The sequence below is a fragment of the Mastomys coucha genome, unplaced genomic scaffold, assembly GCF_008632895.1.
Source record: "Mastomys coucha isolate ucsf_1 unplaced genomic scaffold, UCSF_Mcou_1 pScaffold23, whole genome shotgun sequence".
NCBI lineage: Eukaryota > Metazoa > Chordata > Mammalia > Rodentia > Muridae > Mastomys > Mastomys coucha.
In genome coordinates this window covers 5,564,501-5,575,560 of record NW_022196906.1, presented here as the reverse complement: position 1 = coordinate 5,575,560, position 11,060 = coordinate 5,564,501, and the positions used below count along the sequence as shown (strand labels likewise).

At 36.4% G+C, this 11,060-nt stretch overlaps 1 non-coding gene and 1 pseudogene across 1 annotated transcript; both read right to left on the bottom strand.

The window, feature by feature from the left end:
* Positions 1–2,422: 2,422 nt before the first annotated feature.
* LOC116074091 lies at positions 2,423–2,555 on the bottom strand. The gene has a single exon (XR_004112066.1). It is a non-coding gene; the product is annotated as a small nucleolar RNA SNORA51 (small nucleolar RNA).
* A 2,571-nt stretch (positions 2,556–5,126) lies between these two features.
* On the bottom strand, positions 5,127–6,033 carry LOC116072597 (annotated as a pseudogene).
* Positions 6,034–11,060: the final 5,027 nt, after the last annotated feature.

The window sequence follows — 11,060 nt, the reverse complement described above, 5'->3', positions numbered from 1 at the left end:
TTTTTTTTTTGGTTGGGAAGATTTTAATGACTTCTTCTATTTCCTTACGTGATATCGGCCTTTTTAGATAGTTTGTTTACCTGCTCTTGATTTAACTTTGGTATGTGGCATCTATGTATGAAACCAACCATTTCATCTAGATTTTCCAGTTTTTTTAAGTATAGACTTTTATAGTAGGAACTGATGAATTTCTTTCATTTCTGTTATGTCTTTTTCATTTCTTATTTTGTTAATTTGGATACACCCTCTAGGTCCTTCAGTTAGTTTGGCTAGGGGTTTATCTATCTTGTTGATTTTCTCAAAGAACCAGCTTTTGGTATTGTTCATTCTTTGTATTATTTTCTTTGTTTCTGTTTGGTAGTTTCAGCCCTGTGTTTCACTATTTCCTGACTTCTACTCCTCTTGGGAGAGTTTACTTCTTCTTCTTTTTTTTTTTTCTAAAGTTCTCAGGTGTGCTGTTAAGTTGTTATTGTAAGATCTCTCCAGTTTCTTTACCAGGGCACTTAGTGTTATGAACTTTCCTTTTAGCACAGCTTTCATTGTTGTCTTTGTTATTGAGGTGTGTTTGTTGTATGCAGCACAATGCTGGATCCTGTTTGCATATCCAGTATTAGCTTATGTCTTCTTATAAGTGAGTTGAGTCCATTAATATTGAGAGATATTAAAGAGAGATGACTGTTGGTTCCTGATATGTTTGGTTTTGTAGATGGCTTTATGTGTTTGTGGCTCTCTGCTTTTGACTTTGCTCTGAGATGCTTAATATATTTTCCTGTAGGTATCTTCCTTGTGTTGGAGTTTTCCTTCCAGGATCCTCTGTAGGGCGGGGTTGGTAGATAGATACTGTTTGAATTTGATTTTATCCTGGAATATTTTTTTTCTCTATTTATGATGATTGAGAGTTTTACTGGGTATAGTAGCCTGGACTGGAATTTGTGTTCTCTTAGAGTCTTCATAACTTCTGACCAGGCTTTTCTGGCTTTCATAATCTCTGCTGAGAAGTCTGATGCAATTCTGATAGGTCTACCTTTGTATGTTACTTGGCCTTTTCCCATTGCATTTAGTGTTTTGATAGTTATGTGACAAGAAGATTATTTTTCTGATCCCATTTTCTTAGTGTTCTATAGGCTTCTTGTACCTTTATGCCCATCTCTTTCTTTTGGTTGGGGAAGTTTTCTTCTATAATTTTGTTGAAGACATTTTCAGGCCCTTTGAGCTGAATCTTTGTTCTCCTCTATTCCAAATATTCTTAGATTTGCTCTTTTCATTGTGTCTTGAATTTCCTGCATGCTTTGAGTTAGGAGGACTTTTTGTTTGTTTGTTTTGAATTTTCTTTGAGAATTGTGTCAATCTTTTCTACTGTATCTTCTACACATGAAATTCTCTCTTCTATTTCTTGTATTATGTTGGTAACACTTACATCTGTAATTCCTGACCTTTTTCCTAGGTTTACCATTTCTAGGTTTGCCTCCATTTGTGTTTTCATTATTGTTTCTACTTCCACTTTTAGGTCTTGGATTGCTTTATTCAATTCCTTCACCTGTTTACCTGTGTTTTCCTGTATTTCTTTCAGTGAGTTATTGATAGCCTCCTTAAAGTACTCTACTATCTTCATGAGATAGGGTTTTAGAACAGATTCCTGATTTTCAGGTGTGTTGGTGTATTCAGGAATGTTGTGATGGGAGAACTGGGTTCTGATGATGCCCACATATTTTGGCTTCTGTTGGTAGTGATCTTGTGCTTGTCTTTCACCATCTGGATATCCCTAGTGTTTGTTGGTCAGGGTGACTGTATGGAGTCTGCCTCTTTTGTCCCTGGGTTGCTTCAAGTCTCCTGGTAGGCTTGTGGCCCTGGCTATATCCCACCACTTGTGGGGTCTTCCAACTGGGGGCTCTTCACAGGGGCAGAGAAGCTGCTGATCTGTTGCCCTGGCTGCAGTAAATCTTCTGGGAGCCTTCAGACAACTGCTCTGAGTGCAGCAGGTCCTCAACTGCTCTGAGTGCAGTAGATACTCTAGGATGGACTGGGATATGGAGTCTTCAGGGGGGTAGAGCAACTAGGAGTCTACCACAGCAGCAGTAAGGGATGGAAGGGATGGAAGGGGAGTGGTATTTTAGAGGGCAAGTATTCAGTGGGTGATGAGACCAAAGTCCATCAGGCTCCCAGCAGCAGCTTCAAGACTCAAGGTTAGAGGGTGTGTTCTTACCAACTGCTCTGAGTGTAGCTGGTCCTCTAGGATGGATCAGTATATGGATTCTTCATGGGAGCCGACCAACTAGGTGTCTGCACCAGTAACAAGAATTAGTCCAATGGGTACATTATTTCTAAATAATCTATAACATGGTTTACTTATAACCAATTTAAATGCTATAACTGCTATGAACTAAGTGTTTACTTATTAAGTCTGTAGTCAATTTTCTTTTATCCATGACTCCCCATTCACAATTCAGACCAGGCACAGTGTCCTAAGCTGAGGTCTATATAGGGTAGGTTTATTCTGCCTCCTCTTTCTACACAGTCAGTGAAGGAACACAGCCTGTGGTAAGTACAAGGAGGCTAGGATTCTGCTTTTTAAAGTCAATTTTGTTTTTTTGGTTTTTTTAGAAAGTGTTCTGAAAATCTCACATTGGCCTAAATTTTACAATAGAGCCAAAGTTGGTCTCCAACATTCAATCTTCCTCTTTCAGCTACCAAGTGACAGGATTATAGCAAAGTGCCACTGTGCCCAGTGGAGACACACTTATGAAAAATTATTCATGAAAAATAAGTGAGATAGCCAGGTTTCTCTGTAAGTATATTAATGTCAGACATACAGAAATGCAAAGGAAAGATGCCCTACGTACATTACATTTTTGTTTATTTAGCTTTATTTATTTGCATATATATATGTATGTATATACATATATATATATTGTCTATGTAGAACTCATATTTGTGGGTTCTTGCAGAGGTCAAAAAACTGTGTCACCAAGGCAGATGTAACACCTGATTTTGTATTGCCTTTCTCGGGTTTTGGTGACTGACCCATGTCTCTTGGAAGAACAGAAATTGCTCTTAACCACTGAGTCATGCTCCCAGCCCCTGAATACTTTTAGAAGGGTGTATCTTCTCTGTCTAGTAATGATAACTCTAAATAAACATGGACAATTGGTGCCCATAATACAGCAAATACATGTTAAATCACTAGATGAGACTAAAATGAAAATACATAATGGAAACACCTCTTGTTTTGTAATAACATAAATACAGAATTGTCATGGGAACTAACCAGGGTTATCAAAAAACATCTAATATAACATGAAATAGAATAGAGCAGTCACCTAATGTTTCCCAGCTGTATCTGTGTCTTATTGATAGGTATCTAAATTTTACCGTGATTTTCATTGTTTGATTAATGGTCTCAATTAAGCTTTAGTTCACAGCCATTTCCATCAAAATCCAATGTTTTCCAAACTACTAAAGTAATATATTATTTAGGTTTCTTTAAAGAATCATTAATATAAAATTGTAAATTATTGCTTTCTTTTTAAAATGTAATTTAAAATTATAACCAAAATATAACTATGGAAAACCTGGAAATACAACTTTGAGATAATAGGTTCAGCTAAATTTTATAAATTTATAATGTTGTGCAATGACCTTTCAGGGAGTTTTTTTGATTCCAGAAATATCTGTTCAATTCTACACTGATTGAGGATTTGTTCTTTTTGTTATTAATTAGTTTGGTCTGGGTTTTGATACAGGACTCTGCTATGTACATCTGACTAAGCTGATAGTCACCACATATCCTAGAATGGCACAGATTTATAGTAATTCTATAGTTACAGGCGTTAGTCACCCCTCATGCCTTATTCATTGTATTTTGTTGTTGTTATCGTTGCTTCTTATTTATTTAAGCATAAGATAACTTGAATTAACTCCTTTATTTTGGCAGAGTAAACTACTTATGATTATGCTTTAATCTTAAAACTGGAAAGGAGACAGAAGGGCCAACTGTAAAACCAAGGATTCCCAATTGCCTTACTTAGTCAAAAAGAGAGTATTTGAGCAAACACAAATTCAGTAATTTAAATTGTAAGAACTTAACTTAAAAGGGCCCATTTAGTTGCTTTTTATAGATAGTAGATAGGATATAATATCTATGTAAAAGTATAATAATGTAATTTACTATGATAAAGATACCCTGTGATTTAATGGGTAATTATAAGGAATTCCACAACCTATTCATAAACTACCCCTCTATAATTGATCACCAAGAATATTCTTGCTAGATTTTAATATCAAATTTTGAGAAAAACTAATATACTAGATCTATAAATGTACAATTAAGTAATAAGAATATATGATTAAAACCAGTCACATACTTACATGCACACACATGTACACCACACATGAGTAATTTCATAGAGTTTATTTGGTAAATGTTTCTAAACAGTATCTTTGTTAGAGGATATATGGTATCTTTTTTTTTTGAGAACTGGGATATTTCTTACATGCATATTGCTAGGTAAAAGCCAATCTGAAAGGTAGCATACTATAGGATTTCAAATGCATGGTACTCTAAACACTTGTCAACACCCAGATTGTTTAGCACAGGCAATGATCTCTACACTATAGTCAATAATATATCAGTCCTGGCTAGGCAATGTAGTACAAGCAAGTATTTCCCAACACTTAGGAGACCACCACACGTTTCTGGTCGACCTAGAATTTCTAGGCCCTCTAGAGTTGCTACATGATAAAGCCTTAATCAAAAAAAAAAAAACTATAAAAAGTACTTTCTGCTTTGCTAATTTGAAACTGCTTCTAATACCCCCACAAAAAAATCTATGAAAAAAAAAGTACAGCAAAACAAATCCACTAAAACAAAATCATTTCTCAGATAGCTAAGCATTTAGCAATCCAGCACAAGGCCGTGAGGAGATGTCAAAGACATTAAGATTCAGCGGAGTGTTGTTAGAGTGATGGATGCTGATTTGGCTTCAGATTCTCCACTCTGCTGGAAGATAGGAGGAGGGGCTTCTGCAGACTGACGTCCAGATTTTTGTTTTTTTAGACATTATAGGGATCACAGAATGTTTCTTTGCTTTTTCCATTCCCTTCATATCCGAGTAAAACGTTGACCTTGTCTAAGTCGGCATACTTGGGGGTACAGCATTTTCTTTGTACGGCTTCTAGTTTTAAAGTTTCTCATGATCTTCTTGTTGCTGTGAACACACTCAGGACATAGCGTCATCTTCCACTCCTGGTTCTGGGATAACACAGGCTGGTAACAGGAACAGAAAATTCATCCTTTGGGGAGTGTCTGGAACCCAGGTCTGACCAGCAAGAAATTGCAGGCGAACCCAGACTTTCTTATCTGCAGAGAGCTGCTTGCCATGGACAACACACCATCTGAATTTTCCATTGACTTGTGGCAGAAAGGCCTTTACATTAGAGGGAAGAGGGCGTCGATTCATAGCCATTGACAGGGTAGCTCTCATGGCAATCCTTGTCCAGGCTGCAAATGTGGACCCCTGAGGTGAAGTTTGAATTTCCAGGACACCACGCTCCTGCTTCCTACTTTGGCAGCTGCTTGGAGGCCCGATTCTTCTGAAAACTAACATGGGTTTCTTAGGACACTGATTCATTCTGGCCTCTCAAGATGTGTTGGGAATATAAAATTCTTGTTTAGAATATGAGTGTCTCTAGAGTCTCAAATAAACCTCAACCTTCTTGCCATCCGTACTCAAGTTATGATAATGACACCACTCCCGAAGAGTGTTCTGGGACACTCCTCCTATCATTTATAGGAGGCAAGGAGGGCGGAGGACAGGTACTTGGTATGGTTCTTGTTGGGTGTTTGATTCCCTCATACCTCATCACAGAACAGGCTGGTGGTTTGTGGTCTATGGTTGAAGAAACATTTGATCCTGTAGGATATTCTGTGGTTGGCTTCTCCTCAGTATATGGGACCAGCGTTAATACCACACTTTCTTCAACCAATTCTTCCTCAGATTGGTTCTCGTTGTAAGTTTCCTGGCCGAAGTATGACATTTTCAGGCAGACTAGGGGGAAGACAAAGGCCGATATACGGTATCTTTATAGTACAACATCCATGCAAATAAATCTTATATGCAATGCTACCACAAAACAGAAAAGGAAAAATTTGAATTAATGTTTGAATATTTCAGAAAAATGCAAAGACTTAGTGCATAGACAAAATTTACTTGTATTTCAAATCATGAAATTAGACTATATCTTCAAAAATCATAGGACTAGGAATACATTGCTATTAAGAATATATAGAAAATATCCTGATCAAGTAAAACTCCAGCTACTTACATAAAAAATAATATAGTAGAAAAGTGGATGAAAATATACAATATTTCAGATATGAGAAAAGTATAAATAGGAGCTTGAAAGAAGTCTCACTGACTCTGATCTTGCTGAAGTGGATTCAATTACCAGAACCTACATATAATGGCTCACACTATCATTTCCAGGGACCCTAATGTGTTATTCTGGTCTCTTCGTGTATCTGCACTCAAGTGCACATATACAACCCCAAACATACAATTTGTAATACAACTCAAAACATACAATTTGTTGAAAAAGTAATTAAGCAGAAAAATATAAATAAAAAGTAATGACCAATAAACATTGTAAGGTAAGCTGAGTAGGTGACCAATGGAATACAAATTCACACAAATAAGATACTAAATGTTGCGGGTTTGGTCTAATGTTGCTTTATTATTTTAATCTGAGTCACTAAAATTGAATGAGAATCTACAATTGCACACATAAGACACTGAGGGAACACTGCCCCCAGTTGGTTCTGATTGGTAAACAAATTTGTCTGTGGCTAATGGCTGGGTAGAGAGACAGAGGTAGGACTTTTAGGATTCCCAGGCAAGGGACTGAGGAAGGAGAAGGAAGAGAGAGATCTGCCATGCTGGAGAAGGAGAACCAAGGTGCCACATCTGAAAGGTAGAGAAAAGAGAATACAGCCACCATGTGGGAGCTGGGAAAGCATAGCCGGAGAGAGCTGTACATCTGGGGCTGAGGCAGCAAAGATGGAATATAGGTTTTAGTAAGTAGTAACTCAGGAGTATCAGAGTGGGGCAGATTAGCCGTGTAGAGGTTAGGAAGTGGCCCAGTCATTGAGCTGTTTTAAACATATCAAAATATGCAGTGTGTGTGTGTGTGCGTGTGTGTGTGTGTGTGCGCGCGTGTGTGTGTGTGCACTCGTGCGCGTGTGCATGCATGCGCCTTTCATTTGAGATCCCAGAACCTTGGATCTGGTAGTGAGGAAGTCCTCTGCTCCCAGGATCATTGATTAAAATAACTTGGTGTTGTCCTATTAACAGTGTGGAAGAGGCAACAGGGGATTGTTTTAGTTTTTGTTTTTTTTTTATTTTACTTTCTTTTTTCTTTTTTTTTTTTTTTTTTTTTTTTTTGAAGGTGAACCTGGGGAAAGAGATATTGTAAATAAAGAAAACATCTAGTAAAAATAAAATAAAATAAAACAACTTGGTCACAGCTATAAATGGTGTCCCACATTCGGCACCAATTTGTTGTTGGAATTTCCAAACCCACAATAAGCCCATGTTAAGAAATACACAATCCAATTATTATAATTATAAGCTATAAGTCTAAGTTGAACAGATCTAACACTATACTAACTTATTCCACAGCTGTAAGACCCTTTGATACTTGTGGCTTCTCCTGGCCACATGGTTCTGCTCCATAATGGCTTCCTCCTCCTCTTCCTCTGTCCTCTCTTCTTCCTTTCTCACCCTCTTCTGTTTACCTGCACCCACTCTCATAGACCTTCTGTCTCACCTCTCCCCTCCACTGCCCAGTCACAGGCTCTAGCCTTTATTGACCAGTTAAAATGGAGTGAAGTTTCACATGAGATCACCTGAGTATGTGATCAAGTACTTGTCAGGGTAACCCCTCTTGAGGAAACAGAATGAACATCAGAATTCAGACAGCACAAGGACAAGCCAAAACTAAAGGGCATGGAGAGTCATTGTTGTTTATTTTGAAAGATTTTTTCCCTTTTATTTCTTTTCTTCTTTTTCTTTTACTTTTCTGAAAATAGACCCTTTTGGCCATATTATATCCAATGATTATGTTTGTCCTCCCTCTATTCTTCCAGTTTCTCTCACCTGCCCTCCCATCCATATCCACCCATGTTATGCCTCACATTAGAAAACAAAGACACTTCTAAGAGATTAAGATAAAATAATTTAAAATAAAATAAAACAAAAACTAACACATCAGAATAGGATAAAGCAAACAAATTGAAGAAAAAAAGCTCAAGAAAAGAAAAAGAAACAGATATAGATACAGAGACACTCATTCACACACTGTTATACGTTATAACATATATATATATGTTATAGTGTTATAACATGTTATATAACATGTTGTAATATGTTATATATATATATCTCCACTCCCCAATCACAGGCTTTACCCTTTATTGACCCGTTACAAAGAGGAGAAAGTTCATATGAGATCACCTTTGTCTGTGATTGACTGCTTGTCAGGGGCAAAACCTCTTGAGGAAACAGAATTCAGAGAAAAAAAACCAGCATCAGAACAACAAACAGCATACCCTGATAAGTGTTTTCTTTACTTTTATTCTAAAAGATTTTAAATTTTTTACAAAGACAAGAATATTTATGTGAGTTACATATGTACATATTCATCGTGTTAAAATTTAAAAGAAGCAAGTAAGTATATTAATGTTCTATTTTTAAAATAAACAGGCTACATGTTGACACACAAAACGGGTATGTTAAATTGATTCTATTTTCATAATGCAAATCATACATAAATAAAAACATTTATTACTTTTTTATTGCAACGGGGATATATGATAAATGGCATCATCTACTTAATTATATTTGTGTACCATTTTTAGAAGAATCAGATGTAGATAAGTTTTTATCACTTGGATACTAAAAATCATTCTAAAGGTAACAATAATACAAAGGAGGTCTACATAGAATTGAATTATTCAACTTTTTGCATGAGAAACAGTGACTGCATTTAGCCATCCTCCAACCAATCACTATGTCAATCTTGACTCTCATACATGAGTCACCATGACCAAGTCAGAGAGCAATGCTCTAGGGAATGAAAAAGTGAATTAACCAGTCTGCAGCAGTACAAAGGAGTTATGAAAGGAATGGACAGTGTGTCTATTTTAGGAAAGTATTCTTCACATGTAAAATGACTCAAACTGTTGCAAGAACTGAAGAAAATGCATTAAGTTTTATCTTTGTCCTAGCTAATGTAATGTGTGAACATGAGAACAGTACAGATCTATCAGACAGGAAAAGTAGAATCTTCAAAGGTAAAAGATGTTTAAATCATTAACTTTTAAATCATAGAGGGGAAACTAATGCAAACATAGGACTCTTCATACCTCCTCAACTTCTGTGAGCCTAAAGTTCCTTCATTGTAAGTTGCTTACAAAAGAGCTATCAGGTGGTGGTATAGATGAATAAAATGAAATAAATGATCTAAAGCTGTCAAGTTTATCAGCTTTAAATTGCATTAGTATTCCTCCATATACCCATTTCCTTTGTGCTTATTGCTTTATAGCAATTACACTAGAAAATTGTTCTTTGTCTTCTGGATGAATTACAGCATTACTCCTTGTGTGTCACCTCACAACACAAAGGTATCCATACCAATTTAAGATACCTTTGCAACAAGTATTTAATGAAAGTAGATGCTTTATTATCTATAGAGTTGGAGAAATGCATGGAATTTTATCAAGATCATTTCTATTTTATTAAAAATTTCAGCAAGTTGGTATCCATGACTTTGAACATTGTTTAATAGCCTAAGCTGCCAAAGAAAGGCCACTTATTTAATCATGTGACTTCCAACTTCCTCTAAAGGCATTTTCAGGTACAATGAGTGCCTGCCATCTGCCTCTTATTTGTATATGCATTGGTTTATTTTTTTTAAAGATTTATTTATTTTTATTTTATGTGTATGAGTACACTGTAGCTGTCCAGATGGCTGTGAGCTATCATGTGTGTGGCTGCTGGGAATGAACTCAGGACCTCTGCTGGCCCTGCTCTCTCCAGGTCCCGCTCGCTCCAGCGTAATTCACTGTAGCTGTCTTTAGACACACCAGAAGAGGGTGTCAGAGCTCATTACAGGTGGTTGTGAGCCACCATGTGGTTGCTGGGATTCGAACTCAGAACCTTCAGAAGAGCAGTCAGTGCTCTTAACTGCTGAGCCATCTCACCAGCCCCACATTGGTTTATTCTTATTTATATGTGCTATATGAGTACATAAAATACCATTTTTTCATCCTCTCTGATCAGAGGTGTTGTCTTTAAGGAGAGAAATCTCAGGTTTTGCTTTGAATACACTGATAATTTAGGGTCTCACTTAAGAAACTTTCTCTGAGATAGGGTATTTTAGGGCATTAATAGTAAAAGCAAAGCTAGGGGAACAAAATTATTGCTCTGTGTCTTTTCCATTATGAGTATACTACTGGAGAGATGGCTTAGATGTCAACAGTATTTGTTGCTTTATCAAGGACTTGGCTTGTGTTTCCAGCACCCATTACCTCAGGGCAGCTGGAAAACTGAAATCTTAGGGATCCAAGGTCATCTCTGTGGGGGCAGGCATTCATGTGGTGTACATTCAGGTAAACAAAACAAGAACATAAAACTAAGATAAAAGCTTTAAAATAACATTAATAATTATTAAAATCTCTCCAAAGATACAGTTTCTACAAGAGTTTATAATGGATTTAACAGTTTATACACATCAACATTCATTAAACATTATTTGCACTAAGTATCATGCTTAATGAAAACTGATCCACTCTCTGGACACTTAAGCTACAACAGCACATAAGCAAATATCTAAATGTGTAGTTTATTTAAAATAGAGGAGATAGTTTCACTCTTGTTTCTCCATGGTCATATTGAAGGCTATGTGTTACACTTTTCATTGGTCATGCATTTCTAGTTTTAAACTTTCCACAATACTAAGTATATTTTTAAAATAATCCCTTTAAAGTTAAATAAACAAGAAAATGT